The sequence below is a fragment of the Xenopus laevis genome, chromosome 3S, assembly GCF_017654675.1.
Source record: "Xenopus laevis strain J_2021 chromosome 3S, Xenopus_laevis_v10.1, whole genome shotgun sequence".
Taxonomy (NCBI): domain Eukaryota; kingdom Metazoa; phylum Chordata; class Amphibia; order Anura; family Pipidae; genus Xenopus; species Xenopus laevis.
The window spans coordinates 121,102,383-121,128,083 of NC_054376.1; the positions used below are offsets into that span (position 1 = coordinate 121,102,383).

The following is a 25,701-nucleotide window of genomic DNA, read 5'->3' on the forward strand; positions in this document are numbered from 1 at the left end:
AATCTTACAGAGCTGTTGGGCTCAAACTATTTCAGACGATTGGGTGATTCAAATAGTGTCTCAAGGCTATTGCCTAGAACTCAAGAGCCTGACTCCGCCAAGTTTTGTATCTTCAAGAAAACCAAAGAATCAGGAAGCTAAAAAGGCTCTGGAGTCAATCATTCTCCAATTATTAGAAGGAAAAGTAATTGTACCAGTTCCACCAAACGAGATAAGACAAGGGGTTTACTCCCCTTTATTCCTCAGGAAGAAATCTTCGGGCGAATTCAGAGCTATCCTGAATCTGAAAAAATTAAACAGATATTTAAAAATAAGAAAATATAGCATTGAGACAATTCGTTCAATATCCCAGATGATAAGACCAAACGATTGGATGGTAAAAATAGACTCAAAAGACTCCTATTTACACGTTCCAGTATACCCAGCTCATAAGAGATTCCTCAGATTTTACATCCTGGGAAGACATTACCAATATGCAGCGCTGCCTTTTGGTTTAGCCACTTCGCCAAGGACTTTTACGAAGGTTCTAGCTCCGATTCTGGCACTGATCAGGTCCCAGGGCATCGAAATTTTTGCCCATTTGGACGACATCATGATAAAAGCATTGTGTCTTCAAACCCTAATTCGTCAAACTTTGATAGTACAAAATGTTCTACAACAACACGGCTGGATTTTGAATCTAGAAAAATCCTCTCTCATTCCTACTCAAAGGCTAAATTATTGGGTCTAATTCTGGACACAGTGAGCTTCAGAATTTTCCTTACTCCGGAGAAAGCTGTCGAAATCCAACAATTAGTCACCAGTTTCTCCAAGTTTCCTGCTTCAACAGCACTAACATGCCAACAACTTTTGGGAAAATTAGTGGCGACAAAAGATGCGGTCAACTGGGCCTTACACCATATAAGACCCCTTCAAAATGAATTTCTGAAACAATGGAACAGAAAACACGAATTTCAAGTCATAAAAATCAGTCAAGAGGTAAGGCAAAACCTTTTGTGGTGGAAGAATCCTCAGAATCTGCTGAAGGGAAAATCTCTGAAGACCCCAGAATGGCTACATCTAACAACAGATGCAAGCAAGATAGGAAGGGGAGCCCCTACAGGACAGAATTCAATTTGGGGCAGATAGAAATCTTATCAGATGAGGTATTCATGGACTTATGGCAGTCCATTTAGCTCTTCTGAAATTCAAGCAAGTGATCAGAGGGAGAGCGGTCATGGTCAACTCAGACAATATGACTACAGTAAGATACCTGATGAAGCAGGGTGGCACAAGAAGCAGATCTCTGATGCAGAGTGCACAGCTGATTTTCCAGTGGGCAGAAGTTCACCTTACAGATCTGGCAGCTCTTCACGTTCCTGGGAAAATTAATGTTTGGGCAGATTGGCTCAGTCGGAACCCTCATCCAGGAGAATGGGAATTGGATCAGAACACCTTCAATCTTATAGTAGCATTTCTGGGCCAACCAGTGATCGATCTTATGGCGACTCCAAGAAAAAAGAAAGTGACAATGTTCTGCTCCAGATTCAAGAACAAAGGGGCCTTGATTCAAGACTGTTTCAGAGTCCAGTGGAACAAGCTGGCTTATGCATTTCCACCCATTCTTTTTATTCCCAAACTCCTCAGGAAGATCAGGGAGGACAAAGCACAGGAGGAATTGGTTTCCTCAGTTATTCAACATGAAGCAAGCTCCTCCATTCAAAATCCCTGTGCATTCGAAGCTGTTACGTCAGGGTCCACTGTTTCACCCAACACCAGAAAGTTGGAAGTTGACGGCTTGGCGACTGAAAGGCTGAATATTAAACATTTAGGTCTTTCAGAAAATGTGATAAATACACTACTGGCAGCTAGAAAACCATCAACATCACAAAAATATTACAGAATCTGGGAGACCTATCTTAATTGGTGCACAAAGACCAACAGGGCCTATGAAACCACCTCTCCAGAGAATATTGTTGAATTTTTTCAAGAAGGTTTGGAAAGAGAATTGAGTGTTTCTACACTCAAAGGGAAAGTGTCAGCTCTGTCGGCCCTTTATGGAGAGGCATGGACTTTAAAGCATTTAATCATTCCATTTTTTCAGGCTCTGAAAAGAATCAGACCAAAACAGAAAGAAAGAATTCCTCCTTGGGATCTGTCTTTGGTCCTTCAGGCCCCAACAAAGGAGCCCTTTGAGCCATTGGAAATGGCCCCTCTAAAATTTGTTACATGGAAAATGGCCTTTTTATTAGCCATAACTTCCGCCAGGAGAGTTGGAGAAATTCAAGCACTTCTGGCTCTAGACAGTCACCTGATTTTAAAGAGGATTGTGTAATTCTGAAAGGTGCTTACCGTGGCGTTGTCCTTTCTTTTCCTTCTAGCTCTCTTGGACGCAAGATTCTGCAGGAGGAGCTTTCCTGAAATACCACTCATCTCCTTCTTAAGGGGATTGGCGTGTACAGGAAAAGCAGCCTGCGGCAAACTCTACAAGGTGCCCCGGGAGACGGATTTGATCCAGAGACCCAAGGGTCACTCTGTTAAGCCCACAGTGCTCAACTCCACCAGCGGAGGTGTGGCTTGCTAGGGGGAGGGGGCTAACCAAATGTGTGGATTCAGACCAGTGCCGTGGCCGGGCCATCAGACAAGAGCGCCGGCTGCTGCCGAAATAGCTCAGTTGGGAGAGCGTTAGACTGAAGATCTAAAGGTCCCTGGTTTAATCCTGGGTTTTGGCACGTGGAACTGCTGCTTCAGGGCCCTGGGTTATTTTTTAACGAGCCTCGAGGAAAGCGAATCAGCTGCAAGCAAGGACCTGATTTAAGCGATCTGTCAAGGGGCAATATGAAAGATTGGCCCCCTGCTCTCGCCTAGTAGGCCTCTGCCTGATTGAGAAAATACCTCCCCAGTCGCTGCCCTTTGGGAATGACCTGGCCACAGAAGACTTCCGAAAAGGAAAAACGATACTTGTAACGATCCCCAGAGACGTGGCCGTGCCGTGAAAAGAATTAAAAAGAACAAACAAAAAAAAAGACAACAATACAAACAAACTGCCACCCGTCTCTCCCCTGCGTCACCTGCAGGGGGATTAGCTCAAATGGTAGAGCGCTCGCTTAGCAAGCGAGAGGTAGCGGGGTCGATGCCCGCATCCACCATCGGAGCGTGCCTTTTCATTCCAGGGCCCGCAGCGTTTCCCGGGCAAGTCAACGGACACATGGAAGGCACCTGCCCGGGGTCCCATATGGTCTAGCCGTTAGGATTCCTGGTTTTCACCCAGGCGCCCCGGGTTCGACTCCCGGTATGGGAAGCGTGGCTTTTGCCGCTACAACTGGTTTGCAAGCCGTTTTGAGCGATCCATCGACGGCGCCTTTCTGTAAGTGATCTCTGCCGTGGTTGCCCCGGCTGCGCCGGCCATTGTTGCGCTGAAAGACCACGGGCGGCTATGGGAGACATGGAAGAGCCGGGATCAGGGCTGCGCGCCATTGACCGTTCAGCGCATCCTCCATTTGAGACAGCCGCCATGGCAGAGCACGCGACCGCCGCGGCTGGTGGTGTAACGGCGAGCATAGCTCTTACGAAGGTAATCTGAGCTCCGCGTTCATGCCTTGAGAGCGCCTTATGGAGAAAATCTCCGTTTTCTATTTAAAAGAAAAAAGAAACCCGAAACGGACGGTCTCTGTTAACCCCCGCTTCCCGGGCTAGCCCCCGCCTTCCCTCTTATCCGACAGACAACATGCCGCCAAGGAACGCAGCGCGCAAGCCGGGACTGTGCGCCAGTTGCGCTCTATAGTGGCTGAGCTAAGCTCCTTCCAAGCATGACCCGGCGTTCGGTGGATTCCCGGCCAACGCACAAGCTGGTCTTCCGAGAGCCTTTTTCTGGAAAATGGTCGTTGCGCGCAGTGACCCGAGGGTCCTCACTTGCACCATGCCTTGCCACATGCAGTTACGGGCAAAAGCGCCCCAGCCCTGTTGTTGGGGATCCCTCGCAAAACTATGCAAGCTTGTCGCATGACACGGTCGCAGAGTCTTTCCGCAACCTGTATGCATAAAGCAAAATTGTTATAAGCGGGGTATGTGGGGGGCTTGGAGCCCATTTCGAAGCAGCGGGCGAGAGGGTGTAATACCAAAAAGGTGCCACGGACGGCACGCAAGGCGCAAACGCCAGGGAGACATTGGAAGAGCCGGGATCAGGGCGACCGCCGCGGCTGGTGGTGTAGCAGCGAGCATAGCTCTTACGAAGGTAATCTGAGCTCCGCGTTCATCGCTTGAGAGCGCCTTATGAGAAAATCTCCGTTTTCTATTTAAAAGAAAAAAGAGACCGAAACGGCGGCTCTGTTAACCCCGGTTGGGGCCGGGCTGGCCCCGTCCTTGGCCCTCTTATCCGGAGGTGACAATGCCGCGGCCAAGGAGCGGCAGGCGCTCTGCCAGCTGAGCTATCGAAGGCAGGAAGCGGCCTGGCTGCGGCCAGTCGAGCCTTGGATGGCGGCCTGGCTTTTGAGACCACTTTTAACCAGGCGCGAGGAAAGCCAATCCGCTTCAGGCAAAGACGTTAATGAAACCGCGGGTCTGCTGGGGGTGTAATGAAAGACTGGCCCTTGGCTTGGTAAGGAGGGCTGTATCAGAGAAAATACTCCTCAGTCACTTTTGGAAAGGACTTGGGTAGATTTTATGCCCTCTCTACGCGTTGAGATGAAAGCGGGTAAGAAGACAGTTCCGCAGGATAAGAAAACTGTGACTGTCGAAGCAGCTGCGGGAGCTGTTGCCAGCGAGGCGGGGCGTTGCTGGCACGGTAGCTTCGTGGAACAAACGTCTGTTCTGCTCAGTGCCTAAAGAGCTCCGTCGCGTCGTTTGGGGGACATTTTTCCTGACAAAGTAAAACAGAAGCCTTCCAAAAGGCTGCCCCGTGTGAGGATCGAACTCACGGCCTTCAGATTATGAGACAGACGCGCTACCTACTGCGCTAACGAGCGGCGAGCCGACCCAGGGCGGCGCTACCTCGTACATACTGTGAAAATTAAAACAAAAAAACAACGCAGACAGACTGAGGGCTAAGCAATGTGCAAGGCAGGGGGGATCTCTCTAAAGGACAGGTCTGTTGACCTCTGAAACTTTGGGTGGAGCAAAAAGCCACACAAGAGCCCCACGTCAAGCTCTTCCAAGAGCAGCCCTTTTTTTTTTCTTTTTTTTTTTTGCTGCGGTCTGTTGCTATACTCGACACCTTTTAAAATACCTTGCGGCTTAACTGGAAAGACGCTGCAACCCCATTGGCCGGGGTCCTTAGGAAAAGGTGATTCGGTGACGCAGAGGGACCGCCGCCTCGCCCGAACAGGGACTTGAACCCTGGACCCTCAGATTAAAAGTCCTGATGCTCTACCGACTGAGCTATCCGGGCTCCGGGGGGCACGCGCCCGCGGCTGTCATTTGCTCCCGCGTCCTATATGAAGCCAGAGGCGAAGCGCCAGTCTCGGGGCGGGGGAGCACGTGTTTGTTTCCATTCTTGTTAGGGGATACGAGAAAGGGGCCCAAAGTTGCAAGAGTACCCAGTTGTTGGCAGGAAGAGGGGATGTCGAAGTTGGATCATGGGATTTGGAAAAGGGAAGCGTCTAATCATGCTGGCATTTGATGGTGCTTACCGTGGCGTTGTCCTTTCTTTTCCTTCTAGCTCTCTTGGACGCAAGATTCTGCAGGACGAGCTTTCCTGAAATACCACTCACTCATCTCCTTCTTAAGGGGATTAGCGTGTACAGGAAAGCAGCCTGCGGCAAACTCTACAAGGTGCCCCGGGAGACGGATTTGATCCAGAGACCCAAGGGTCACTCTGTTAAGCCCACAGTGCTCAACTCCACCAGCGGAGGTGTGGCTTGCTAGGGGGAGGGGCTAACCAAATGTGTGGCTTCAGACCAGCGCCGTGGCCGGGCCATCAGACAGGAGCGCCGGCTGCTGCCGAAATAGCTCAGTTGGGAGAGCGTTAGACTGAAGATCTAAAGGTCCCTGCTTCGATCCCGGGTTTCGGCACGTGGAACCGATGCTTCAGGGCCCTGGGTCATTTTTAACGAGCCTCGAGGAAAGCGAATCAGCTGCAAGCAAGGACCTGATTTAAGCGATCTGTCAAGGGGCAATATGAAAGATTGGCCCCCTGCTCTCGCCTAGTAGGCCTCTGCCTGCTTGAGAAAATACCTCCCCAGTCGCTGCCCTTTGGGAATGACCTGGCCACAGAAGACTTCCGAAAAGGAAAAACTATTCTTGTAACGATCCCCAGAGACGTGGCCGTGCCGTGAAAAGAATTAAAAAGAACAAAAAAAAAAAAAAGACAACAATACAAACAAACTGCCACCCGTCTCGCCCCTGCATCACCGGCAGGGGGATTAGCTCAAATGGTAGAGCGCTCGCTTAGCATGCGAGAGGTAGCGGGATCGATGCCCGCATCCTCCATCGGATCGTGCCTTTTCATTCCAGGGCCCGCAGCGTTTCCCGGGCAAGTCAACGGACACATGGAAGCCACCTGGCCGGGGTCCCATATGGTCTAGCGGTTAGGATTCCTGGTTTTCACCCAGGCGGCCCGGGTTCGACTCCCGGTATGGGAAGCGTGGCTTTTGCCGCTACAACTGGTTTGCGAGCCGTTTTGAGCGATCCATCGACGGCGCCTTTCTGTAAGTTGCCCCGGCCGCGCCTTCCATTGTTGCGCTGAAAGACCACGGGAGGCTATGGGAGACATGGAAGAGCCGGGATCAGGGCGGCAGCCGCGGCTGGTGGTGTAGCGGCGAGCATAGCTCTTACGAAGGTAATCTGAGCTCCGCGTTCATGCCTTGAGAGCGCCTTATGGAGAAAATCTCCGTTTTCTATTTAAAAGAAACCCGAAACGGCGGCTCTGTTAACCCCCGGTTGGGGCCGGGCTGGCCCCGTCCTTGGCCCTCTTATCCGGAGGTGACAACGGCCAAGGAGCGGCAGGCGCGCGAGGCCGGTGTGGCGTTGGTGGTATAGTGGTGAGCATAGCTGCCTTCCAAGCAGTTGACCCGGGTTCGATTCCCGGCCAACGCACAGCTGAGTGCTTCTGGCACGGGCCGAGAGCCTTTTTCGAAAACGGGTTGTCGCCGCAGTGACCCGTAGGTGTCCTCACTTTGCAGCCATGCCTGCCAATGCAGGTTACAGGGCAAAAGCGCCCCGGCCCTGTTGTTGGGATCCTTCAGGCAAGAACTATGCAGAGCTTGTCTGCATGACAGGTCGCAGAGTCTTTGCCGCGACCTGTATTGTCATAAGCAAAATTGTTATAAGCGGGTGTGGCTTGCATCGGGGGCAGGGGTGGGGAGAGGGGTTAATACCAAAAAAGGATGCTCACGGGAACGGCAGGCGCAAACGCCAGGGAAAAACACTCATCCTTCGAGCCGGAATCGAACCAGCGACCTAAGGATTGCTTTGGCACGCCTACAGTCCTCCGCTCTGCCAGCTGAGCTATCGAAGGCAGGAGCGGCCTGGCTGCGGCCAGTCGAGCCTTGGATGGCGGCCTGGCTTTTGAGACCACTTTAACCAGGCGCGAGGAAAGCCAATCCGCTTCAGGCAAAGACGTTAATGAACCGCGGGTCTGCTGGGGGGCTGTATGAAAGACTGGCCCTTGGCCTTGGTAAGGAGGGCTGTATCAGAGAAAATACCTCCTCAGTCGCTTTTGGAAAGGACTTGGGTAGATTTTATGCCCTCTCTACGCGTTGAGATGAAAGCGGGTAAGAAGACAGTTCCGCAGGATAAGAAAACTGTTGACTGTCGAAGCAGCTGCGGGAGCTGTTGCCAGCGAGGCGGGGCGTTGCTGGCACGGTAGCTTCGTGGAACAAACGTCTGTTCTGCTCAGTGCCTAAAGAGCTCCGTCGCGGTCGTTTGGGGGGACATTTTTCCTGACAAAGTAAAACAGAAGCCTTCCAAAAGGCTGCCCCGTGTGAGGATCGAACTCACGGCCTTCAGATTATGAGACTGACGCGCTACCTACTGCGCTAACGAGGCGGCGAGCCGACCCAGGGCGGCGCTACCTCGTACATACTGTGAAAAATAAAACAAAAAAACAACGCAGACAGACTGAGGGCTAAGCAATGTGCAAGGCAGGGGGGATCTCTCTAAAGGACAGGTCTGTTGACCTCTGAAACTTTGGGTGGAGCAAAAAGCCACACAAGAGCCCCACGTCAAGCTCTTCCAAGAGCAGCCCTTTTTTTTTTCTTTTTTTTTTTGCTGCGGTCTGTTGCTATACTCGACACCTTTTAAAATACCTTGCGGCTTAACTGGAAAGACGCTGCAACCCCATTGGCCGGGGTCCTTAGGAAAAGGTGATTCGGTGACGCAGAGGGACCGCCGCCTCGCCCGAACAGGGACTTGAACCCTGGACCCTCAGATTAAAAGTCTGATGCTCTACCGACTGAGCTATCCGGGCTCCGGGGGGCACGCGCCCGCGGCTGTCATTTGCTCCCGCGTCCTATATGAAGCCAGAGGCGAAGCGCCAGTCTCGGGGCGGGGGAGCACGTGTTTGTTTCCATTCTTGTTAGGGGATACGAGAAAGGGGCCCAAAGTTGCAAGAGTACCCAGTTGTTGGCAGGAAGAGGGGATGTCGAAGTTGGATCATGGATTTGGAAAAGGGAAGCGTCTAATCATGCCTGGCATTTGATGGTGCTTACCGTGGCGTTGTCCTTTCTTTTCCTTCTAGCTCTCTTGGACGCAAGATTCTGCAGGACGAGCTTTCCTGAAATACCACTCACTCATCTCCTTCTTAAGGGGATTAGCGTGTACAGGAAAAGCAGCCTGCGGCAAACTCTACAAGGTGCCCCGGGAGACGGATTTGATCCAGAGACCCAAGGGTCACTCTGTTAAGCCCACAGTGCTCAACTCCACCAGCGGAGGTGTGGCTTGCTAGGGGGAGGGGGCTAACCAAATGTGTGGCTTCAGACCAGCGCCGTGGCCGGGCCATCAGACAGGAGCGCCGGCTGCTGCCGAAATAGCTCAGTTGGGAGAGCGTTAGACTGAAGATCTAAAGGTCCCTGGTTCGATCCCGGGTTTCGGCACGTGGAACCGCTGCTTCAGGGCCCTGGGTCATTTTTAACGAGCCTCGAGGAAAGCGAATCAGCTGCAAGCAAGGACCTGATTTAAGCGATCTGTCAAGGGGCAATATGAAAGATTGGCCCCCTGCTCTCGCCTAGTAGGCCTCTGCCTGCTTGAGAAAATACCTCCCCAGTCGCTGCCCTTTGGGAATGACCTGGCCACAGAAGACTTCCGAAAAGGAAAAACTATTCTTGTAACGATCCCCAGAGACGTGGCCGTGCCGTGAAAAGAATTAAAAAGAACAAACAAAAAAAAAAAGACAACAATACAAACAAACTGCCACCCGTCTCGCCCCTGCATCACCGGCAGGGGGATTAGCTCAAATGGTAGAGCGCTCGCTTAGCATGCGAGAGGTAGCGGGATCGATGCCCGCATCCTCCATCGGATCGTGCCTTTTCATTCCAGGGCCCGCAGCGTTTCCCGGGCAAGTCAACGGACACATGGAAGCCACCTGCCCGGGGTCCCATATGGTCTAGCGGTTAGGATTCCTGGTTTTCACCCAGGCGGCCCGGGTTCGACTCCCGGTATGGGAAGCGTGGCTTTTGCCGCTACAACTGGTTTGCGAGCCGTTTTGAGCGATCCATCGACGGCGCCTTTCTGTAAGTGATCTCTGCCGTGGTTGCCCCGGCCGCGCCGGCCATTGTTGCGCTGAAAGACCACGGGAGGCTATGGGAGACATGGAAGAGCCGGGATCAGGGCGGCAGCCGCGGCTGGTGGTGTAGCGGCGAGCATAGCTCTTACGAAGGTAATCTGAGCTCCGCGTTCATGCCTTGAGAGCGCCTTATGGAGAAAATCTCCGTTTTCTATTTAAAAGAAAAAAGAAACCCGAAACGGCGGCTCTGTTAACCCCCGGTTGGGGCCGGGCTGGCCCCGTCCTTGGCCCTCTTATCCGGAAGTGACAATGCCGCGGCCAAGGAGCGGCAGGCGCGCAAGGCCGGTGTGGCGTTGGTGGTATAGTGGTGAGCATAGCTGCCTTCCAAGCAGTTGACCCGGGTTCGATTCCCGGCCAACGCACAGCTGAGTGCTTCTGGCACGGGCCGAGAGCCTTTTTCGAAAACGGGTTGTCGCCGCAGTGACCCGTAGGTGTCCTCACTTTGCAGCCATGCCTGCCAATGCAGGTTACAGGGCAAAAGCGCCCCGGCCCTGTTGTTGGGATCCTTCAGGCAAGAACTATGCAGAGCTTGTCTGCATGACAGGTCGCAGAGTCTTTGCCGCAACCTGTATTGTCATAAGCAAAATTGTTATAAGCGGGTGTGGCTTGCATCGGGGGCAGGGGTGGGGAGAGGGGTTAATACCAAAAAAGGATGCTCACGGGAACGGCAGGCGCAAACGCCAGGGAAAAACACTCATCCTTCGAGCCGGAATCGAACCAGCGACCTAAGGATTGCTTTGGCACGCCTACAGTCCTCCGCTCTGCCAGCTGAGCTATCGAAGGCAGGAGCGGCCTGGCTGCGGCCAGTCGAGCCTTGGATGGCGGCCTGGCTTTTGAGACCACTTTAACCAGGCGCGAGGAAAGCCAATCCGCTTCAGGCAAAGACGTTAATGAACCGCGGGTCTGCTGGGGGGCTGTATGAAAGACTGGCCCTTGGCCTTGGTAAGGAGGGCTGTATCAGAGAAAATACCTCCTCAGTCGCTTTTGGAAAGGACTTGGGTAGATTTTAGGCCCTCTCTACGCGTTGAGATGAAAGCGGGTAAGAAGACAGTTCCGCAGGATAAGAAAACTGTTGACTGTCGAAGCAGCTGCGGGAGCTGTTGCCAGCGAGGCGGGGCGTTGCTGGCACGGTAGCTTCGTGGAACAAACGTCTGTTCTGCTCAGTGCCTAAAGAGCTCCGTCGCGGTCGTTTGGGGGGACATTTTTCCTGACAAAGTAAAACAGAAGCCTTCCAAAAGGCTGCCCCGTGTGAGGATCGAACTCACGGCCTTCAGATTATGAGACTGACGCGCTACCTACTGCGCTAACGAGGCGGCGAGCCGACCCAGGGCGGCGCTACCTCGTACATACTGTGAAAAATAAAACAAAAAAACAACGCAGACAGACTGAGGGCTAAGCAATGTGCAAGGCAGGGGGGATCTCTCTAAAGGACAGGTCTGTTGACCTCTGAAACTTTGGGTGGAGCAAAAAGCCACACAAGAGCCCCACGTCAAGCTCTTCCAAGAGCAGCCCTTTTTTTTTTCTTTTTTTTTTTGCTGCGGTCTGTTGCTATACTCGACACCTTTTAAAATACCTTGCGGCTTAACTGGAAAGACGCTGCAACCCCATTGGCCGGGGTCCTTAGGAAAAGGTGATTCGGTGACGCAGAGGGACCGCCGCCTCGCCCGAACAGGGACTTGAACCCTGGACCCTCAGATTAAAAGTCTGATGCTCTACCGACTGAGCTATCCGGGCTCCGGGGGGCACGCGCCCGCGGCTGTCATTTGCTCCCGCGTCCTATATGAAGCCAGAGGCGAAGCGCCAGTCTCGGGGGCGGGGGAGCACGTGTTTGTTTCCATTCTTGTTAGGGGATACGAGAAAGGGGCCCAAAGTTGCAAGAGTACCCAGTTGTTGGCAGGAAGAGGGGATGTCGAAGTTGGATCATGGATTTGGAAAAGGGAAGCGTCTAATCATGCCTGGCATTTGATGGTGCTTACCGTGGCGTTGTCCTTTCTTTTCCTTCTAGCTCTCTTGGACGCAAGATTCTGCAGGACGAGCTTTCCTGAAATACCACTCACTCATCTCCTTCTTAAGGGGATTAGCGTGTACAGGAAAAGCAGCCTGCGGCAAACTCTACAAGGTGCCCCGGGAGACGGATTTGATCCAGAGACCCAAGGGTCACTCTGTTAAGCCCACAGTGCTCAACTCCACCAGCGGAGGTGTGGCTTGCTAGGGGGAGGGGGCTAACCAAATGTGTGGCTTCAGACCAGCGCCGTGGCCGGGCCATCAGACAGGAGCGCCGGCTGCTGCCGAAATAGCTCAGTTGGGAGAGCGTTAGACTGAAGATCTAAAGGTCCCTGGTTCGATCCCGGGTTTCGGCACGTGGAACCGCTGCTTCAGGGCCCTGGGTCATTTTTAACGAGCCTCGAGGAAAGCGAATCAGCTGCAAGCAAGGACCTGATTTAAGCGATCTGTCAAGGGGCAATATGAAAGATTGGCCCCCTGCTCTCGCCTAGTAGGCCTCTGCCTGCTTGAGAAAATACCTCCCCAGTCGCTGCCCTTTGGGAATGACCTGGCCACAGAAGACTTCCGAAAAGGAAAAACTATTCTTGTAACGATCCCCAGAGACGTGGCCGTGCCGTGAAAAGAATTAAAAAGAACAAACAAAAAAAAAAAGACAACAATACAAACAAACTGCCACCCGTCTCGCCCCTGCATCACCGGCAGGGGGATTAGCTCAAATGGTAGAGCGCTCGCTTAGCATGCGAGAGGTAGCGGGATCGATGCCCGCATCCTCCATCGGATCGTGCCTTTTCATTCCAGGGCCCGCAGCGTTTCCCGGGCAAGTCAACGGACACATGGAAGCCACCTGCCCGGGGTCCCATATGGTCTAGCGGTTAGGATTCCTGGTTTTCACCCAGGCGGCCCGGGTTCGACTCCCGGTATGGGAAGCGTGGCTTTTGCCGCTACAACTGGTTTGCGAGCCGTTTTGAGCGATCCATCGACGGCGCCTTTCTGTAAGTGATCTCTGCCGTGGTTGCCCCGGCCGCGCCGGCCATTGTTGCGCTGAAAGACCACGGGAGGCTATGGGAGACATGGAAGAGCCGGGATCAGGGCGGCAGCCGCGGCTGGTGGTGTAGCGGCGAGCATAGCTCTTACGAAGGTAATCTGAGCTCCGCGTTCATGCCTTGAGAGCGCCTTATGGAGAAAATCTCCGTTTTCTATTTAAAAGAAAAAAGAAACCCGAAACGGCGGCTCTGTTAACCCCCGGTTGGGGCCGGGCTGGCCCCGTCCTTGGCCCTCTTATCCGGAAGTGACAATGCCGCGGCCAAGGAGCGGCAGGCGCGCAAGGCCGGTGTGGCGTTGGTGGTATAGTGGTGAGCATAGCTGCCTTCCAAGCAGTTGACCCGGGTTCGATTCCCGGCCAACGCACAGCTGAGTGCTTCTGGCACGGGCCGAGAGCCTTTTTCGAAAACGGGTTGTCGCCGCAGTGACCCGTAGGTGTCCTCACTTTGCAGCCATGCCTGCCAATGCAGGTTACAGGGCAAAAGCGCCCCGGCCCTGTTGTTGGGATCCTTCAGGCAAGAACTATGCAGAGCTTGTCTGCATGACAGGTCGCAGAGTCTTTGCCGCAACCTGTATTGTCATAAGCAAAATTGTTATAAGCGGGTGTGGCTTGCATCGGGGGCAGGGGTGGGGAGAGGGGTTAATACCAAAAAAGGATGCTCACGGGAACGGCAGGCGCAAACGCCAGGGAAAAACACTCATCCTTCGAGCCGGAATCGAACCAGCGACCTAAGGATTGCTTTGGCACGCCTACAGTCCTCCGCTCTGCCAGCTGAGCTATCGAAGGCAGGAGCGGCCTGGCTGCGGCCAGTCGAGCCTTGGATGGCGGCCTGGCTTTTGAGACCACTTTAACCAGGCGCGAGGAAAGCCAATCCGCTTCAGGCAAAGACGTTAATGAACCGCGGGTCTGCTGGGGGGCTGTATGAAAGACTGGCCCTTGGCCTTGGTAAGGAGGGCTGTATCAGAGAAAATACCTCCTCAGTCGCTTTTGGAAAGGACTTGGGTAGATTTTAGGCCCTCTCTACGCGTTGAGATGAAAGCGGGTAAGAAGACAGTTCCGCAGGATAAGAAAACTGTTGACTGTCGAAGCAGCTGCGGGAGCTGTTGCCAGCGAGGCGGGGCGTTGCTGGCACGGTAGCTTCGTGGAACAAACGTCTGTTCTGCTCAGTGCCTAAAGAGCTCCGTCGCGGTCGTTTGGGGGGACATTTTTCCTGACAAAGTAAAACAGAAGCCTTCCAAAAGGCTGCCCCGTGTGAGGATCGAACTCACGGCCTTCAGATTATGAGACTGACGCGCTACCTACTGCGCTAACGAGGCGGCGAGCCGACCCAGGGCGGCGCTACCTCGTACATACTGTGAAAAATAAAACAAAAAAACAACGCAGACAGACTGAGGGCTAAGCAATGTGCAAGGCAGGGGGGATCTCTCTAAAGGACAGGTCTGTTGACCTCTGAAACTTTGGGTGGAGCAAAAAGCCACACAAGAGCCCCACGTCAAGCTCTTCCAAGAGCAGCCCTTTTTTTTTTCTTTTTTTTTTTGCTGCGGTCTGTTGCTATACTCGACACCTTTTAAAATACCTTGCGGCTTAACTGGAAAGACGCTGCAACCCCATTGGCCGGGGTCCTTAGGAAAAGGTGATTCGGTGACGCAGAGGGACCGCCGCCTCGCCCGAACAGGGACTTGAACCCTGGACCCTCAGATTAAAAGTCTGATGCTCTACCGACTGAGCTATCCGGGCTCCGGGGGGCACGCGCCCGCGGCTGTCATTTGCTCCCGCGTCCTATATGAAGCCAGAGGCGAAGCGCCAGTCTCGGGGGCGGGGGAGCACGTGTTTGTTTCCATTCTTGTTAGGGGATACGAGAAAGGGGCCCAAAGTTGCAAGAGTACCCAGTTGTTGGCAGGAAGAGGGGATGTCGAAGTTGGATCATGGATTTGGAAAAGGGAAGCGTCTAATCATGCCTGGCATTTGATGGTGCTTACCGTGGCGTTGTCCTTTCTTTTCCTTCTAGCTCTCTTGGACGCAAGATTCTGCAGGACGAGCTTTCCTGAAATACCACTCACTCATCTCCTTCTTAAGGGGATTAGCGTGTACAGGAAAAGCAGCCTGCGGCAAACTCTACAAGGTGCCCCGGGAGACGGATTTGATCCAGAGACCCAAGGGTCACTCTGTTAAGCCCACAGTGCTCAACTCCACCAGCGGAGGTGTGGCTTGCTAGGGGGAGGGGGCTAACCAAATGTGTGGCTTCAGACCAGCGCCGTGGCCGGGCCATCAGACAGGAGCGCCGGCTGCTGCCGAAATAGCTCAGTTGGGAGAGCGTTAGACTGAAGATCTAAAGGTCCCTGGTTCGATCCCGGGTTTCGGCACGTGGAACCGCTGCTTCAGGTCCCTGGGTCATTTTTAACGAGCCTCGAGGAAAGCGAATCAGCTGCAAGCAAGGACCTGATTTAAGCGATCTGTCAAGGGGCAATATGAAAGATTGGCCCCCTGCTCTCGCCTAGTAGGCCTCTGCCTGCTTGAGAAAATACCTCCCCAGTCGCTGCCCTTTGGGAATGACCTGGCCACAGAAGACTTCCGAAAAGGAAAAACTATTCTTGTAACGATCCCCAGAGACGTGGCCGTGCCGTGAAAAGAATTAAAAAGAACAAACAAAAAAAAAAAAGACAACAATACAAACAAACTGCCACCCGTCTCGCCCCTGCATCACCGGCAGGGGGATTAGCTCAAATGGTAGAGCGCTCGCTTAGCATGCGAGAGGTAGCGGGATCGATGCCCGCATCCTCCATCGGATCGTGCCTTTTCATTCCAGGGCCCGCAGCGTTTCCCGGGCAAGTCAACGGACACATGGAAGCCACCTGCCCGGGGTCCCATATGGTCTAGCGGTTAGGATTCCTGGTTTTCACCCAGGCGGCCCGGGTTCGACTCCCGGTATGGGAAGCGTGGCTTTTGCCGCTACAACTGGTTTGCGAGCCGTTTTGAGCGATCCATCGACGGCGCCTTTCTGTAAGTGATCTCTGCCGTGGTTGCCCCGGCCGCGCCGGCCATTGTTGCGCTGAAAGACCACGGGAGGCTATGGGAGACATGGAAGAGCCGGGATCAGGGCGGCAGCCGCGGCTGGTGGTGTAGCGGCGAGCATAGCTCTTACGAAGGTAATCTGAGCTCCGCGTTCATGCCTTGAGAGCGCCTTATGGAGAAAATCTCCGTTTTCTATTTAAAAGAAAAAAGAAACCCGAAACGGCGGCTCTGTTAACCCCCGGTTGGGGCCGGGCTGGCCCCGTCCTTGGCCCTCTTATCCGGAAGTGACAATGCCGCGGCCAAGGAGCGGCAGGCGCGCAAGGCCGGTGTGGCGTTGGTGGTATAGTGGTGAGCATAGCTGCCTTCCAAGCAGTTGACCCGGGTTCGATTCCCGGCCAACGCACAGCTGAGTGCTTCTGGCACGGGCCGAGAGCCTTTTTCGAAAACGGGTTGTCGCCGCAGTGACCCGTAGGTGTCCTCACTTTGCAGCCATGCCTGCCAATGCAGGTTACAGGGCAAAAGCGCCCCGGCCCTGTTGTTGGGATCCTTCAGGCAAGAACTATGCAGAGCTTGTCTGCATGACAGGTCGCAGAGTCTTTGCCGCAACCTGTATTGTCATAAGCAAAATTGTTATAAGCGGGTGTGGCTTGCATCGGGGGCAGGGGTGGGGAGAGGGGTTAATACCAAAAAAGGATGCTCACGGGAACGGCAGGCGCAAACGCCAGGGAAAAACACTCATCCTTCGAGCCGGAATCGAACCAGCGACCTAAGGATTGCTTTGGCACGCCTACAGTCCTCCGCTCTGCCAGCTGAGCTATCGAAGGCAGGAGCGGCCTGGCTGCGGCCAGTCGAGCCTTGGATGGCGGCCTGGCTTTTGAGACCACTTTAACCAGGCGCGAGGAAAGCCAATCCGCTTCAGGCAAAGACGTTAATGAACCGCGGGTCTGCTGGGGGGCTGTATGAAAGACTGGCCCTTGGCCTTGGTAAGGAGGGCTGTATCAGAGAAAATACCTCCTCAGTCGCTTTTGGAAAGGACTTGGGTAGATTTTAGGCCCTCTCTACGCGTTGAGATGAAAGCGGGTAAGAAGACAGTTCCGCAGGATAAGAAAACTGTTGACTGTCGAAGCAGCTGCGGGAGCTGTTGCCAGCGAGGCGGGGCGTTGCTGGCACGGTAGCTTCGTGGAACAAACGTCTGTTCTGCTCAGTGCCTAAAGAGCTCCGTCGCGGTCGTTTGGGGGGACATTTTTCCTGACAAAGTAAAACAGAAGCCTTCCAAAAGGCTGCCCCGTGTGAGGATCGAACTCACGGCCTTCAGATTATGAGACTGACGCGCTACCTACTGCGCTAACGAGGCGGCGAGCCGACCCAGGGCGGCGCTACCTCGTACATACTGTGAAAAATAAAACAAAAAAACAACGCAGACAGACTGAGGGCTAAGCAATGTGCAAGGCAGGGGGGATCTCTCTAAAGGACAGGTCTGTTGACCTCTGAAACTTTGGGTGGAGCAAAAAGCCACACAAGAGCCCCACGTCAAGCTCTTCCAAGAGCAGCCCTTTTTTTTTCTTTTTTTTTTTTGCTGCGGTCTGTTGCTATACTCGACACCTTTTAAAATACCTTGCGGCTTAACTGGAAAGACGCTGCAACCCCATTGGCCGGGGTCCTTAGGAAAAGGTGATTCGGTGACGCAGAGGGACCGCCGCCTCGCCCGAACAGGGACTTGAACCCTGGACCCTCAGATTAAAAGTCTGATGCTCTACCGACTGAGCTATCCGGGCTCCGGGGGGCACGCGCCCGCGGCTGTCATTTGCTCCCGCGTCCTATATGAAGCCAGAGGCGAAGCGCCAGTCTCGGGGGCGGGGGAGCACGTGTTTGTTTCCATTCTTGTTAGGGGATACGAGAAAGGGGCCCAAAGTTGCAAGAGTACCCAGTTGTTGGCAGGAAGAGGGGATGTCGAAGTTGGATCATGGATTTGGAAAAGGGAAGCGTCTAATCATGCCTGGCATTTGATGGTGCTTACCGTGGCGTTGTCCTTTCTTTTCCTTCTAGCTCTCTTGGACGCAAGATTCTGCAGGACGAGCTTTCCTGAAATACCACTCACTCATCTCCTTCTTAAGGGGATTAGCGTGTACAGGAAAAGCAGCCTGCGGCAAACTCTACAAGGTGCCCCGGGAGACGGATTTGATCCAGAGACCCAAGGGTCACTCTGTTAAGCCCACAGTGCTCAACTCCACCAGCGGAGGTGTGGCTTGCTAGGGGGAGGGGGCTAACCAAATGTGTGGCTTCAGACCAGCGCCGTGGCCGGGCCATCAGACAGGAGCGCCGGCTGCTGCCGAAATAGCTCAGTTGGGAGAGCGTTAGACTGAAGATCTAAAGGTCCCTGGTTCGATCCCGGGTTTCGGCACGTGGAACCGCTGCTTCAGGTCCCTGGGTCATTTTTAACGAGCCTCGAGGAAAGCGAATCAGCTGCAAGCAAGGACCTGATTTAAGCGATCTGTCAAGGGGCAATATGAAAGATTGGCCCCCTGCTCTCGCCTAGTAGGCCTCTGCCTGCTTGAGAAAATACCTCCCCAGTCGCTGCCCTTTGGGAATGACCTGGCCACAGAAGACTTCCGAAAAGGAAAAACTATTCTTGTAACGATCCCCAGAGACGTGGCCGTGCCGTGAAAAGAATTAAAAAGAACAAACAAAAAAAAAAAAGACAACAATACAAACAAACTGCCACCCGTCTCGCCCCTGCATCACCGGCAGGGGGATTAGCTCAAATGGTAGAGCGCTCGCTTAGCATGCGAGAGGTAGCGGGATCGATGCCCGCATCCTCCATCGGATCGTGCCTTTTCATTCCAGGGCCCGCAGCGTTTCCCGGGCAAGTCAACGGACACATGGAAGCCACCTGCCCGGGGTCCCATATGGTCTAGCGGTTAGGATTCCTGGTTTTCACCCAGGCGGCCCGGGTTCGACTCCCGGTATGGGAAGCGTGGCTTTTGCCGCTACAACTGGTTTGCGAGCCGTTTTGAGCGATCCATCGACGGCGCCTTTCTGTAAGTGATCTCTGCCGTGGTTGCCCCGGCCGCGCCGGCCATTGTTGCGCTGAAAGACCACGGGAGGCTATGGGAGACATGGAAGAGCCGGGATCAGGGCGGCAGCCGCGGCTGGTGGTGTAGCGGCGAGCATAGCTCTTACGAAGGTAATCTGAGCTCCGCGTTCATGCCTTGAGAGCGCCTTATGGAGAAAATCTCCGTTTTCTATTTAAAAGAAAAAAGAAACCCGAAACGGCGGCTCTGTTAACCCCCGGTTGGGGCCGGGCTGGCCCCGTCCTTGGCCCTCTTATCCGGAAGTGACAATGCCGCGGCCAAGGAGCGGCAGGCGCGCAAGGCCGGTGTGGCGTTGGTGGTATAGTGGTGAGCATAGCTGCCTTCCAAGCAGTTGACCCGGGTTCGATTCCCGGCCAACGCACAGCTGAGTGCTTCTGGCACGGGCCGAGAGCCTTTTTCGAAAACGGGTTGTCGCCGCAGTGACCCGTAGGTGTCCTCACTTTGCAGCCATGCCTGCCAATGCAGGTTACAGGGCAAAAGCGCCCCGGCCCTGTTGTTGGGATCCTTCAGGCAAGAACTATGCAGAGCTTGTCTGCATGACAGGTCGCAGAGTCTTTGCCGCAACCTGTATTGTCATAAGCAAAATTGTTATAAGCGGGTGTGGCTTGCATCGGGGGCAGGGGTGGGGAGAGGGGTTAATACCAAAAAAGGATGCTCACGGGAACGGCAGGCGCAAACGCCAGGGAAAAACACTCATCCTTCGAGCCGGAATCGAACCAGCGACCTAAGGATTGCTTTGGCACGCCTACAGTCCTCCGCTCTGCCAGCTGAGCTATCGAAGGCAGGAGCGGCCTGGCTGCGGCCAGTCGAGCCTTGGATGGCGGCCTGGCTTTTGAGACCACTTTAACCAGGCGCGAGGAAAGCCAATCCGCTTCAGGCAAAGACGTTAATGAACCGCGGGTCTGCTGGGGGGCTGTATGAAAGACTGGCCCTTGGCCTTGGTAAGGAGGGCTGTATCAGAGAAAATACCTCCTCAGTCGCTTTTGGAAAGGACTTGGGTAGATTTTAGGCCCTCTCTACGCGTTGAGATGAAAGCGGGTAAGAAGACAGTTCCGCAGGATAAGAAAACTGTTGACTGTCGAAGCAGCTGCGGGAGCTGTTGCCAGCGAGGCGGGGCGTTGCTGGCACGGTAGCTTCGTGGAACAAACGTCTGTTCTGCTCAGTGCCTAAAGAGCTCCGTCGCGGTCGTTTGGGGGGACATTTTTCCTGACAAAGTAAAACAGAAGCCTTCCAAAAGGCTGCCCCGTGTGAGGATCGAACTCACGGCCTTCAGATTATGAGACTGACGCGCTACCTACTGCGCTAACGAGGCGGCGAGCCGACCCAGGGCGGCGCTACCTCGTACATACTGTGAAAAATAAAACAAAAAAACAACGCAGACAGACTGAGGGCTAAGCAATGTGCAAGGCAGGGGGGATCTCTCTAAAGGACAGGTCTGTTGACCTCTGAAACTTTGGGTGGAGCAAAAAGCCACACAAGAGCCCCACGTCAAGCTCTTCCAAGAGCAGCCCTTTTTTTTTTCTTTTTTTTTTTTGCTGCGGTCTGTTGCTATACTCGACACCTTTTAAAATACCTTGCGGCTTAACTGGAAAGACGCTGCAACCCCATTGGCCGGGGTCCTTAGGAAAAGGTGATTCGGTGACGCAGAGGGACCGCCGCCTCGCCCGAACAGGGACTTGAACCCTGGACCCTCAGATTAAAAGTCTGATGCTCTACCGACTGAGCTATCCGGGCTCCGGGGGGCACGCGCCCGCGGCTGTCATTTGCTCCCGCGTCCTATATGAAGCCAGAGGCGAAGCGCCAGTCTCGGGGGCGGGGGAGCACGTGTTTGTTTCCATTCTTGTTAGGGGATACGAGAAAGGGGCCCAAAGTTGCAAGAGTACCCAGTTGTTGGCAGGAAGAGGGGATGTCGAAGTTGGATCATGGATTTGGAAAAGGGAAGCGTCTAATCATGCCTGGCATTTGATGGTGCTTACCGTGGCGTTGTCCTTTCTTTTCCTTCTAGCTCTCTTGGACGCAAGATTCTGCAGGACGAGCTTTCCTGAAATACCACTCACTCATCTCCTTCTTAAGGGGATTAGCGTGTACAGGAAAAGCAGCCTGCGGCAAACTCTACAAGGTGCCCCGGGAGACGGATTTGATCCAGAGACCCAAGGGTCACTCTGTTAAGCCCACAGTGCTCAACTCCACCAGCGGAGGTGTGGCTTGCTAGGGGGAGGGGGCTAACCAAATGTGTGGCTTCAGACCAGCGCCGTGGCCGGGCCATCAGACAGGAGCGCCGGCTGCTGCCGAAATAGCTCAGTTGGGAGAGCGTTAGACTGAAGATCTAAAGGTCCCTGGTTCGATCCCGGGTTTCGGCACGTGGAACCGCTGCTTCAGGTCCCTGGGTCATTTTTAACGAGCCTCGAGGAAAGCGAATCAGCTGCAAGCAAGGACCTGATTTAAGCGATCTGTCAAGGGGCAATATGAAAGATTGGCCCCCTGCTCTCGCCTAGTAGGCCTCTGCCTGCTTGAGAAAATACCTCCCCAGTCGCTGCCCTTTGGGAATGACCTGGCCACAGAAGACTTCCGAAAAGGAAAAACTATTCTTGTAACGATCCCCAGAGACGTGGCCGTGCCGTGAAAAGAATTAAAAAGAACAAACAAAAAAAAAAAGACAACAATACAAACAAACTGCCACCCGTCTCGCCCCTGCATCACCGGCAGGGGGATTAGCTCAAATGGTAGAGCGCTCGCTTAGCATGCGAGAGGTAGCGGGATCGATGCCCGCATCCTCCATCGGATCGTGCCTTTTCATTCCAGGGCCCGCAGCGTTTCCCGGGCAAGTCAACGGACACATGGAAGCCACCTGCCCGGGGTCCCATATGGTCTAGCGGTTAGGATTCCTGGTTTTCACCCAGGCGGCCCGGGTTCGACTCCCGGTATGGGAAGCGTGGCTTTTGCCGCTACAACTGGTTTGCGAGCCGTTTTGAGCGATCCATCGACGGCGCCTTTCTGTAAGTGATCTCTGCCGTGGTTGCCCCGGCCGCGCCGGCCATTGTTGCGCTGAAAGACCACGGGAGGCTATGGGAGACATGGAAGAGCCGGGATCAGGGCGGCAGCCGCGGCTGGTGGTGTAGCGGCGAGCATAGCTCTTACGAAGGTAATCTGAGCTCCGCGTTCATGCCTTGAGAGCGCCTTATGGAGAAAATCTCCGTTTTCTATTTAAAAGAAAAAAGAAACCCGAAACGGCGGCTCTGTTAACCCCCGGTTGGGGCCGGGCTGGCCCCGTCCTTGGCCCTCTTATCCGGAAGTGACAATGCCGCGGCCAAGGAGCGGCAGGCGCGCAAGGCCGGTGTGGCGTTGGTGGTATAGTGGTGAGCATAGCTGCCTTCCAAGCAGTTGACCCGGGTTCGATTCCCGGCCAACGCACAGCTGAGTGCTTCTGGCACGGGCCGAGAGCCTTTTTCGAAAACGGGTTGTCGCCGCAGTGACCCGTAGGTGTCCTCACTTTGCAGCCATGCCTGCCAATGCAGGTTACAGGGCAAAAGCGCCCCGGCCCTGTTGTTGGGATCCTTCAGGCAAGAACTATGCAGAGCTTGTCTGCATGACAGGTCGCAGAGTCTTTGCCGCAACCTGTATTGTCATAAGCAAAATTGTTATAAGCGGGTGTGGCTTGCATCGGGGGCAGGGGTGGGGAGAGGGGTTAATACCAAAAAAGGATGCTCACGGGAACGGCAGGCGCAAACGCCAGGGAAAAACACTCATCCTTCGAGCCGGAATCGAACCAGCGACCTAAGGATTGCTTTGGCACGCCTACAGTCCTCCGCTCTGCCAGCTGAGCTATCGAAGGCAGGAGCGGCCTGGCTGCGGCCAGTCGAGCCTTGGATGGCGGCCTGGCTTTTGAGACCACTTTAACCAGGCGCGAGGAAAGCCAATCCGCTTCAGGCAAAGACGTTAATGAACCGCGGGTCTGCTGGGGGGCTGTATGAAAGACTGGCCCTTGGCCTTGGTAAGGAGGGCTGTATCAGAGAAAATACCTCCTCAGTCGCTTTTGGAAAGGACTTGGGTAGATTTTAGGCCCTCTCTACGCGTTGAGATGAAAGCGGGTAAGAAGACAGTTCCGCAGGATAAGAAAACTGTTGACTGTCGAAGCAGCTGCGGGAGCTGTTGCCAGCGAGGCGGGGCGTTGCTGGCACGGTAGCTTCGTGGAACAAACGTCTGTTCTGCTCAGTGCCTAAAGAGCTCCGTCGCGGTCGTTTGGGGGGACATTTTTCCTGACAAAGTAAAACAGAAGCCTTCCAAAAGGCTGCCCCGTGTGAGGATCGAACTCACGGCCTTCAGATTATGAGACTGACGCGCTACCTACTGCGCTAACGAGGCGGCGAGCCGACCCAGGGCGGCGCTACCTCGTACATACTGTGAAAAATAAAACAAAAAAACAACGCAGACAGACTGAGGGCTAAGCAATGTGCAAGGCAGGGGGGATCTCTCTAAAGGACAGGTCTGTTGACCTCTGAAACTTTGGGTGGAGCAAAAAGCCACACAAGAGCCCCACGTCAAGCTCTTCCAAGAGCAGCCCTTTTTTTTTTTTTTCTTTTTTTTGCTGCGGTCTGTTGCTATACTCGACACCTTTTAAAATACCTTGCGGCTTAACTGGAAAGACGCTACAACCTCTTTGGCCGGGGTCCTTAGGAAAAGGCGTTTCGGCGACGCAGAGGGACCGCTGCCTCGCCCGAACAGGGACTTGAACCCTGGACCCTCAGATTAAAAGTCTGATGCTCTACTGACTGAGCTATCCGGGCTCCGGGGGGCTCGCGCCCGCGGCTGTCATTTGCTCCCGCGTCCTATATGAAGCCAGAGGCGAAGCGCCAGTCTCGGGGGCGGGGGAGCACGTGTTTGTTTCCATTCTTGTTAGGGGATACGAGAAATGGGCCCAAAGTTGCAAGAGTACCCAGTTGTTGGCAGGAAGAGGGGATGTCGAAGTTGGATTATGGATTTGGAAAAGGGAAGCGTCTAATCATGCCTGGCATTTGATGGTGCTTACCGTGGCGTTGTCCTTTCTTCTCCTTCTAGCTCTCTTGGACGCAAGATTCTGCAGTCTCTGAAGCGCCAGGGACGCGCACTCTGTACTTATTCGGGGGTTAAAGTCTTGCTTCGGTTTACTCCTCAAAATGGCCCTTTTCAGGGCCACCCAACTATTTCATTGGGGGAAAAAAACTGTAGCAACTCTATTCTCTCTTGGAACGTCCTCCCCCCCTCTTTACAACTGTTCTTAGCAAAGCCAGGGTCTTATACAGAGGTCAGTTAACCCTTTCCCTGCCAACCGTTTGGTCCTAGAGGCCAACATCTACTGCCAAGCCGTTTTTTAGACCTTTTCTACTTTCACTGTAAAAGACAAGGAAAGGCAAACAAAAAATACAATCCCATTTTTAATGAAAAAGAAACCCATCTCCAATATACTTTCATTAAAAAAAAGGTGTACTGTTTTTAGAAGAAACCTGACTGTATGCAGTGAAATTCGCCCTTCATTTACTGCTGTGGATAGAAATGATCAGACGGTCCCTAACTGCTGGACAGGGAAACAATCATACTTATGAACAGCAGGGGGAGCCCCGCTTACTTCCCAGCCATGCAGAACTCAAGCAGCTTTGTTTGTTTCCCTGTAGAGCAGTCGGCCACTGTGTAGAGATTTGTATTGGATTTTATTTTTGCATGAGTGACTGGGATTATGCACGAGTGAGTGGGATCATACATCCTTACTGTTAACATTTTAACAACCAGAGTGACAGTTATCTGGTGACCCGATGTGGCCAACTTTGAAAGCATAAATCGTTTGTTTTATTAGGCTGTGTGACGCAGTAACTTCATGTTTATGTTTACTATACAAAATACAGCATTTCTAGCCTTATTCTATTTTACACTTTACTTGTCCTTTAAGGGCCTTTCCTGGGGCGGTTTTATAGTTCTCTCAGGCAAACAATATATTGTTTTGTTTTTTTGTCTTTGTTGTTTTTTTGTTTTTTTTTTCAGGACAAGCTGAACTTTCAAAATATGCACGAATGTTGGCTTTATTCTTCTTCTGTAAAAAAAAAAAAAAAAAAAATATATATATATATATATATATATATATATATATATATATATATATATAGGCTTCTAATTGTCTAATAGTGATGAGCGAATCTGTGGCGTTTCGCCGAAAAACGTGCACATTTCCTGTGAAGCGGAACGTCAAAATATTGCACGTCATAATAATGCGTCGCAGTCCCGTTGTGCTTTAAAATAATTTGACACAAGCGCGTATCTGGGTTTTGCTGTGGGAGGTTACTTTTTTAACGCGCAATGCAATTTGATGAAACCCATCTTCTATGGGTGTTTTGTTTGTTTCACCTTTTTTCACCTTTGGGGCTTCCACTGAAACATTTCCCATTACTTTCAAGCCTTGTAGACTGGGATGATAAATCAATATGGCATCTTTTGCTTTGTGTCTGAATGTGCTGAATTGCGTTGGGGTCAACGAGAAGAGACCAATTCACACGCGTGTTTCACTTAGTATACTGCTACGCACATGCCCTGCATCTTTTCTTTTTCTTTAAAAGGTATTTATTTTTTCCAACTTCCAGAAGCATACAAAATATAGTGCATACAAGAAAAAAGTTATTACAGGTATATTGCATTTCGCATCTCTGAAAGCCGTATTTTGATTTACAACCTTGGGATCCCCAACAAAGAGGTAGGTGACAAGAGTAGAGAAAGAAAGGAGAAGTAGAAAAAGAAGAACAGTATAGAGAAGAAATAGGGGGGGTGGACCAATCTGCAAAGGAACAAAGCAATAAACCAGCAGCACAAGCTTTGAAAGCCTACTTGAGACA

The 25,701-nt window shown here is 53.1% G+C and overlaps 46 non-coding genes across 46 annotated transcripts; 26 read left to right on the plus strand and 20 right to left on the minus strand.

Moving 5' to 3' along the window:
* The first annotated feature begins 2,638 nt into the window (after positions 1-2,638).
* On the plus strand, positions 2,639-2,711 carry trnaf-gaa. Its single transcript has one exon. It is a non-coding gene; the product is annotated as a tRNA-Phe (tRNA).
* Positions 2,712-3,208: 497 nt separating this feature from the next.
* trnae-uuc lies at positions 3,209-3,280 on the plus strand. Its single transcript has one exon. It is a non-coding gene; the product is annotated as a tRNA-Glu (tRNA).
* Positions 3,281-4,870: 1,590 nt separating this feature from the next.
* trnam-cau lies at positions 4,871-4,945 on the minus strand. The gene has a single exon. It is a non-coding gene; the product is annotated as a tRNA-Met (tRNA).
* Positions 4,946-5,291: 346 nt separating this feature from the next.
* On the minus strand, positions 5,292-5,365 carry trnak-uuu. The gene has a single exon. It is a non-coding gene; the product is annotated as a tRNA-Lys (tRNA).
* A 550-nt stretch (positions 5,366-5,915) lies between these two features.
* On the plus strand, positions 5,916-5,988 carry trnaf-gaa. The gene has a single exon. It is a non-coding gene; the product is annotated as a tRNA-Phe (tRNA).
* A 344-nt stretch (positions 5,989-6,332) lies between these two features.
* Positions 6,333-6,405, plus strand: trnaa-agc. The gene has a single exon. It is a non-coding gene; the product is annotated as a tRNA-Ala (tRNA).
* Positions 6,406-6,485: 80 nt separating this feature from the next.
* On the plus strand, positions 6,486-6,557 carry trnae-uuc. The gene has a single exon. It is a non-coding gene; the product is annotated as a tRNA-Glu (tRNA).
* A 382-nt stretch (positions 6,558-6,939) lies between these two features.
* On the plus strand, positions 6,940-7,011 carry trnag-ucc. The gene has a single exon. It is a non-coding gene; the product is annotated as a tRNA-Gly (tRNA).
* Positions 7,012-7,346: 335 nt separating this feature from the next.
* trnay-gua lies at positions 7,347-7,432 on the minus strand. The gene is given in 2 exon segments: positions 7,347-7,382; positions 7,396-7,432. It is a non-coding gene; the product is annotated as a tRNA-Tyr (tRNA).
* A 457-nt stretch (positions 7,433-7,889) lies between these two features.
* On the minus strand, positions 7,890-7,962 carry trnam-cau. Its single transcript has one exon. It is a non-coding gene; the product is annotated as a tRNA-Met (tRNA).
* Positions 7,963-8,310: 348 nt separating this feature from the next.
* On the minus strand, positions 8,311-8,383 carry trnak-uuu. Its single transcript has one exon. It is a non-coding gene; the product is annotated as a tRNA-Lys (tRNA).
* Positions 8,384-8,935: 552 nt separating this feature from the next.
* Positions 8,936-9,008, plus strand: trnaf-gaa. Its single transcript has one exon. It is a non-coding gene; the product is annotated as a tRNA-Phe (tRNA).
* Positions 9,009-9,353: 345 nt separating this feature from the next.
* On the plus strand, positions 9,354-9,426 carry trnaa-agc. Its single transcript has one exon. It is a non-coding gene; the product is annotated as a tRNA-Ala (tRNA).
* An 80-nt stretch (positions 9,427-9,506) lies between these two features.
* Positions 9,507-9,578, plus strand: trnae-uuc. Its single transcript has one exon. It is a non-coding gene; the product is annotated as a tRNA-Glu (tRNA).
* A 409-nt stretch (positions 9,579-9,987) lies between these two features.
* On the plus strand, positions 9,988-10,059 carry trnag-ucc. Its single transcript has one exon. It is a non-coding gene; the product is annotated as a tRNA-Gly (tRNA).
* A 335-nt stretch (positions 10,060-10,394) lies between these two features.
* Positions 10,395-10,480, minus strand: trnay-gua. The gene is given in 2 exon segments: positions 10,395-10,430; positions 10,444-10,480. It is a non-coding gene; the product is annotated as a tRNA-Tyr (tRNA).
* Positions 10,481-10,937: 457 nt separating this feature from the next.
* Positions 10,938-11,010, minus strand: trnam-cau. The gene has a single exon. It is a non-coding gene; the product is annotated as a tRNA-Met (tRNA).
* Positions 11,011-11,358: 348 nt separating this feature from the next.
* Positions 11,359-11,431, minus strand: trnak-uuu. The gene has a single exon. It is a non-coding gene; the product is annotated as a tRNA-Lys (tRNA).
* Positions 11,432-11,984: 553 nt separating this feature from the next.
* Positions 11,985-12,057, plus strand: trnaf-gaa. Its single transcript has one exon. It is a non-coding gene; the product is annotated as a tRNA-Phe (tRNA).
* A 345-nt stretch (positions 12,058-12,402) lies between these two features.
* trnaa-agc lies at positions 12,403-12,475 on the plus strand. Its single transcript has one exon. It is a non-coding gene; the product is annotated as a tRNA-Ala (tRNA).
* An 80-nt stretch (positions 12,476-12,555) lies between these two features.
* On the plus strand, positions 12,556-12,627 carry trnae-uuc. Its single transcript has one exon. It is a non-coding gene; the product is annotated as a tRNA-Glu (tRNA).
* Positions 12,628-13,036: 409 nt separating this feature from the next.
* Positions 13,037-13,108, plus strand: trnag-ucc. The gene has a single exon. It is a non-coding gene; the product is annotated as a tRNA-Gly (tRNA).
* A 335-nt stretch (positions 13,109-13,443) lies between these two features.
* On the minus strand, positions 13,444-13,529 carry trnay-gua. The gene is given in 2 exon segments: positions 13,444-13,479; positions 13,493-13,529. It is a non-coding gene; the product is annotated as a tRNA-Tyr (tRNA).
* A 457-nt stretch (positions 13,530-13,986) lies between these two features.
* Positions 13,987-14,059, minus strand: trnam-cau. Its single transcript has one exon. It is a non-coding gene; the product is annotated as a tRNA-Met (tRNA).
* A 348-nt stretch (positions 14,060-14,407) lies between these two features.
* On the minus strand, positions 14,408-14,480 carry trnak-uuu. The gene has a single exon. It is a non-coding gene; the product is annotated as a tRNA-Lys (tRNA).
* Positions 14,481-15,033: 553 nt separating this feature from the next.
* trnaf-gaa lies at positions 15,034-15,106 on the plus strand. Its single transcript has one exon. It is a non-coding gene; the product is annotated as a tRNA-Phe (tRNA).
* A 346-nt stretch (positions 15,107-15,452) lies between these two features.
* trnaa-agc lies at positions 15,453-15,525 on the plus strand. Its single transcript has one exon. It is a non-coding gene; the product is annotated as a tRNA-Ala (tRNA).
* Positions 15,526-15,605: 80 nt separating this feature from the next.
* On the plus strand, positions 15,606-15,677 carry trnae-uuc. Its single transcript has one exon. It is a non-coding gene; the product is annotated as a tRNA-Glu (tRNA).
* A 409-nt stretch (positions 15,678-16,086) lies between these two features.
* Positions 16,087-16,158, plus strand: trnag-ucc. The gene has a single exon. It is a non-coding gene; the product is annotated as a tRNA-Gly (tRNA).
* Positions 16,159-16,493: 335 nt separating this feature from the next.
* Positions 16,494-16,579, minus strand: trnay-gua. Its single transcript is given in 2 exon segments — positions 16,494-16,529; positions 16,543-16,579. It is a non-coding gene; the product is annotated as a tRNA-Tyr (tRNA).
* A 457-nt stretch (positions 16,580-17,036) lies between these two features.
* Positions 17,037-17,109, minus strand: trnam-cau. The gene has a single exon. It is a non-coding gene; the product is annotated as a tRNA-Met (tRNA).
* A 348-nt stretch (positions 17,110-17,457) lies between these two features.
* trnak-uuu lies at positions 17,458-17,530 on the minus strand. The gene has a single exon. It is a non-coding gene; the product is annotated as a tRNA-Lys (tRNA).
* Positions 17,531-18,083: 553 nt separating this feature from the next.
* On the plus strand, positions 18,084-18,156 carry trnaf-gaa. Its single transcript has one exon. It is a non-coding gene; the product is annotated as a tRNA-Phe (tRNA).
* A 346-nt stretch (positions 18,157-18,502) lies between these two features.
* Positions 18,503-18,575, plus strand: trnaa-agc. Its single transcript has one exon. It is a non-coding gene; the product is annotated as a tRNA-Ala (tRNA).
* An 80-nt stretch (positions 18,576-18,655) lies between these two features.
* trnae-uuc lies at positions 18,656-18,727 on the plus strand. The gene has a single exon. It is a non-coding gene; the product is annotated as a tRNA-Glu (tRNA).
* A 409-nt stretch (positions 18,728-19,136) lies between these two features.
* Positions 19,137-19,208, plus strand: trnag-ucc. The gene has a single exon. It is a non-coding gene; the product is annotated as a tRNA-Gly (tRNA).
* Positions 19,209-19,543: 335 nt separating this feature from the next.
* Positions 19,544-19,629, minus strand: trnay-gua. The gene is given in 2 exon segments: positions 19,544-19,579; positions 19,593-19,629. It is a non-coding gene; the product is annotated as a tRNA-Tyr (tRNA).
* Positions 19,630-20,086: 457 nt separating this feature from the next.
* Positions 20,087-20,159, minus strand: trnam-cau. Its single transcript has one exon. It is a non-coding gene; the product is annotated as a tRNA-Met (tRNA).
* Positions 20,160-20,508: 349 nt separating this feature from the next.
* On the minus strand, positions 20,509-20,581 carry trnak-uuu. The gene has a single exon. It is a non-coding gene; the product is annotated as a tRNA-Lys (tRNA).
* A 553-nt stretch (positions 20,582-21,134) lies between these two features.
* On the plus strand, positions 21,135-21,207 carry trnaf-gaa. Its single transcript has one exon. It is a non-coding gene; the product is annotated as a tRNA-Phe (tRNA).
* Positions 21,208-21,552: 345 nt separating this feature from the next.
* trnaa-agc lies at positions 21,553-21,625 on the plus strand. The gene has a single exon. It is a non-coding gene; the product is annotated as a tRNA-Ala (tRNA).
* An 80-nt stretch (positions 21,626-21,705) lies between these two features.
* trnae-uuc lies at positions 21,706-21,777 on the plus strand. The gene has a single exon. It is a non-coding gene; the product is annotated as a tRNA-Glu (tRNA).
* A 409-nt stretch (positions 21,778-22,186) lies between these two features.
* On the plus strand, positions 22,187-22,258 carry trnag-ucc. The gene has a single exon. It is a non-coding gene; the product is annotated as a tRNA-Gly (tRNA).
* A 335-nt stretch (positions 22,259-22,593) lies between these two features.
* On the minus strand, positions 22,594-22,679 carry trnay-gua. The gene is given in 2 exon segments: positions 22,594-22,629; positions 22,643-22,679. It is a non-coding gene; the product is annotated as a tRNA-Tyr (tRNA).
* Positions 22,680-23,136: 457 nt separating this feature from the next.
* Positions 23,137-23,209, minus strand: trnam-cau. Its single transcript has one exon. It is a non-coding gene; the product is annotated as a tRNA-Met (tRNA).
* A 349-nt stretch (positions 23,210-23,558) lies between these two features.
* trnak-uuu lies at positions 23,559-23,631 on the minus strand. Its single transcript has one exon. It is a non-coding gene; the product is annotated as a tRNA-Lys (tRNA).
* Positions 23,632-25,701: the final 2,070 nt, after the last annotated feature.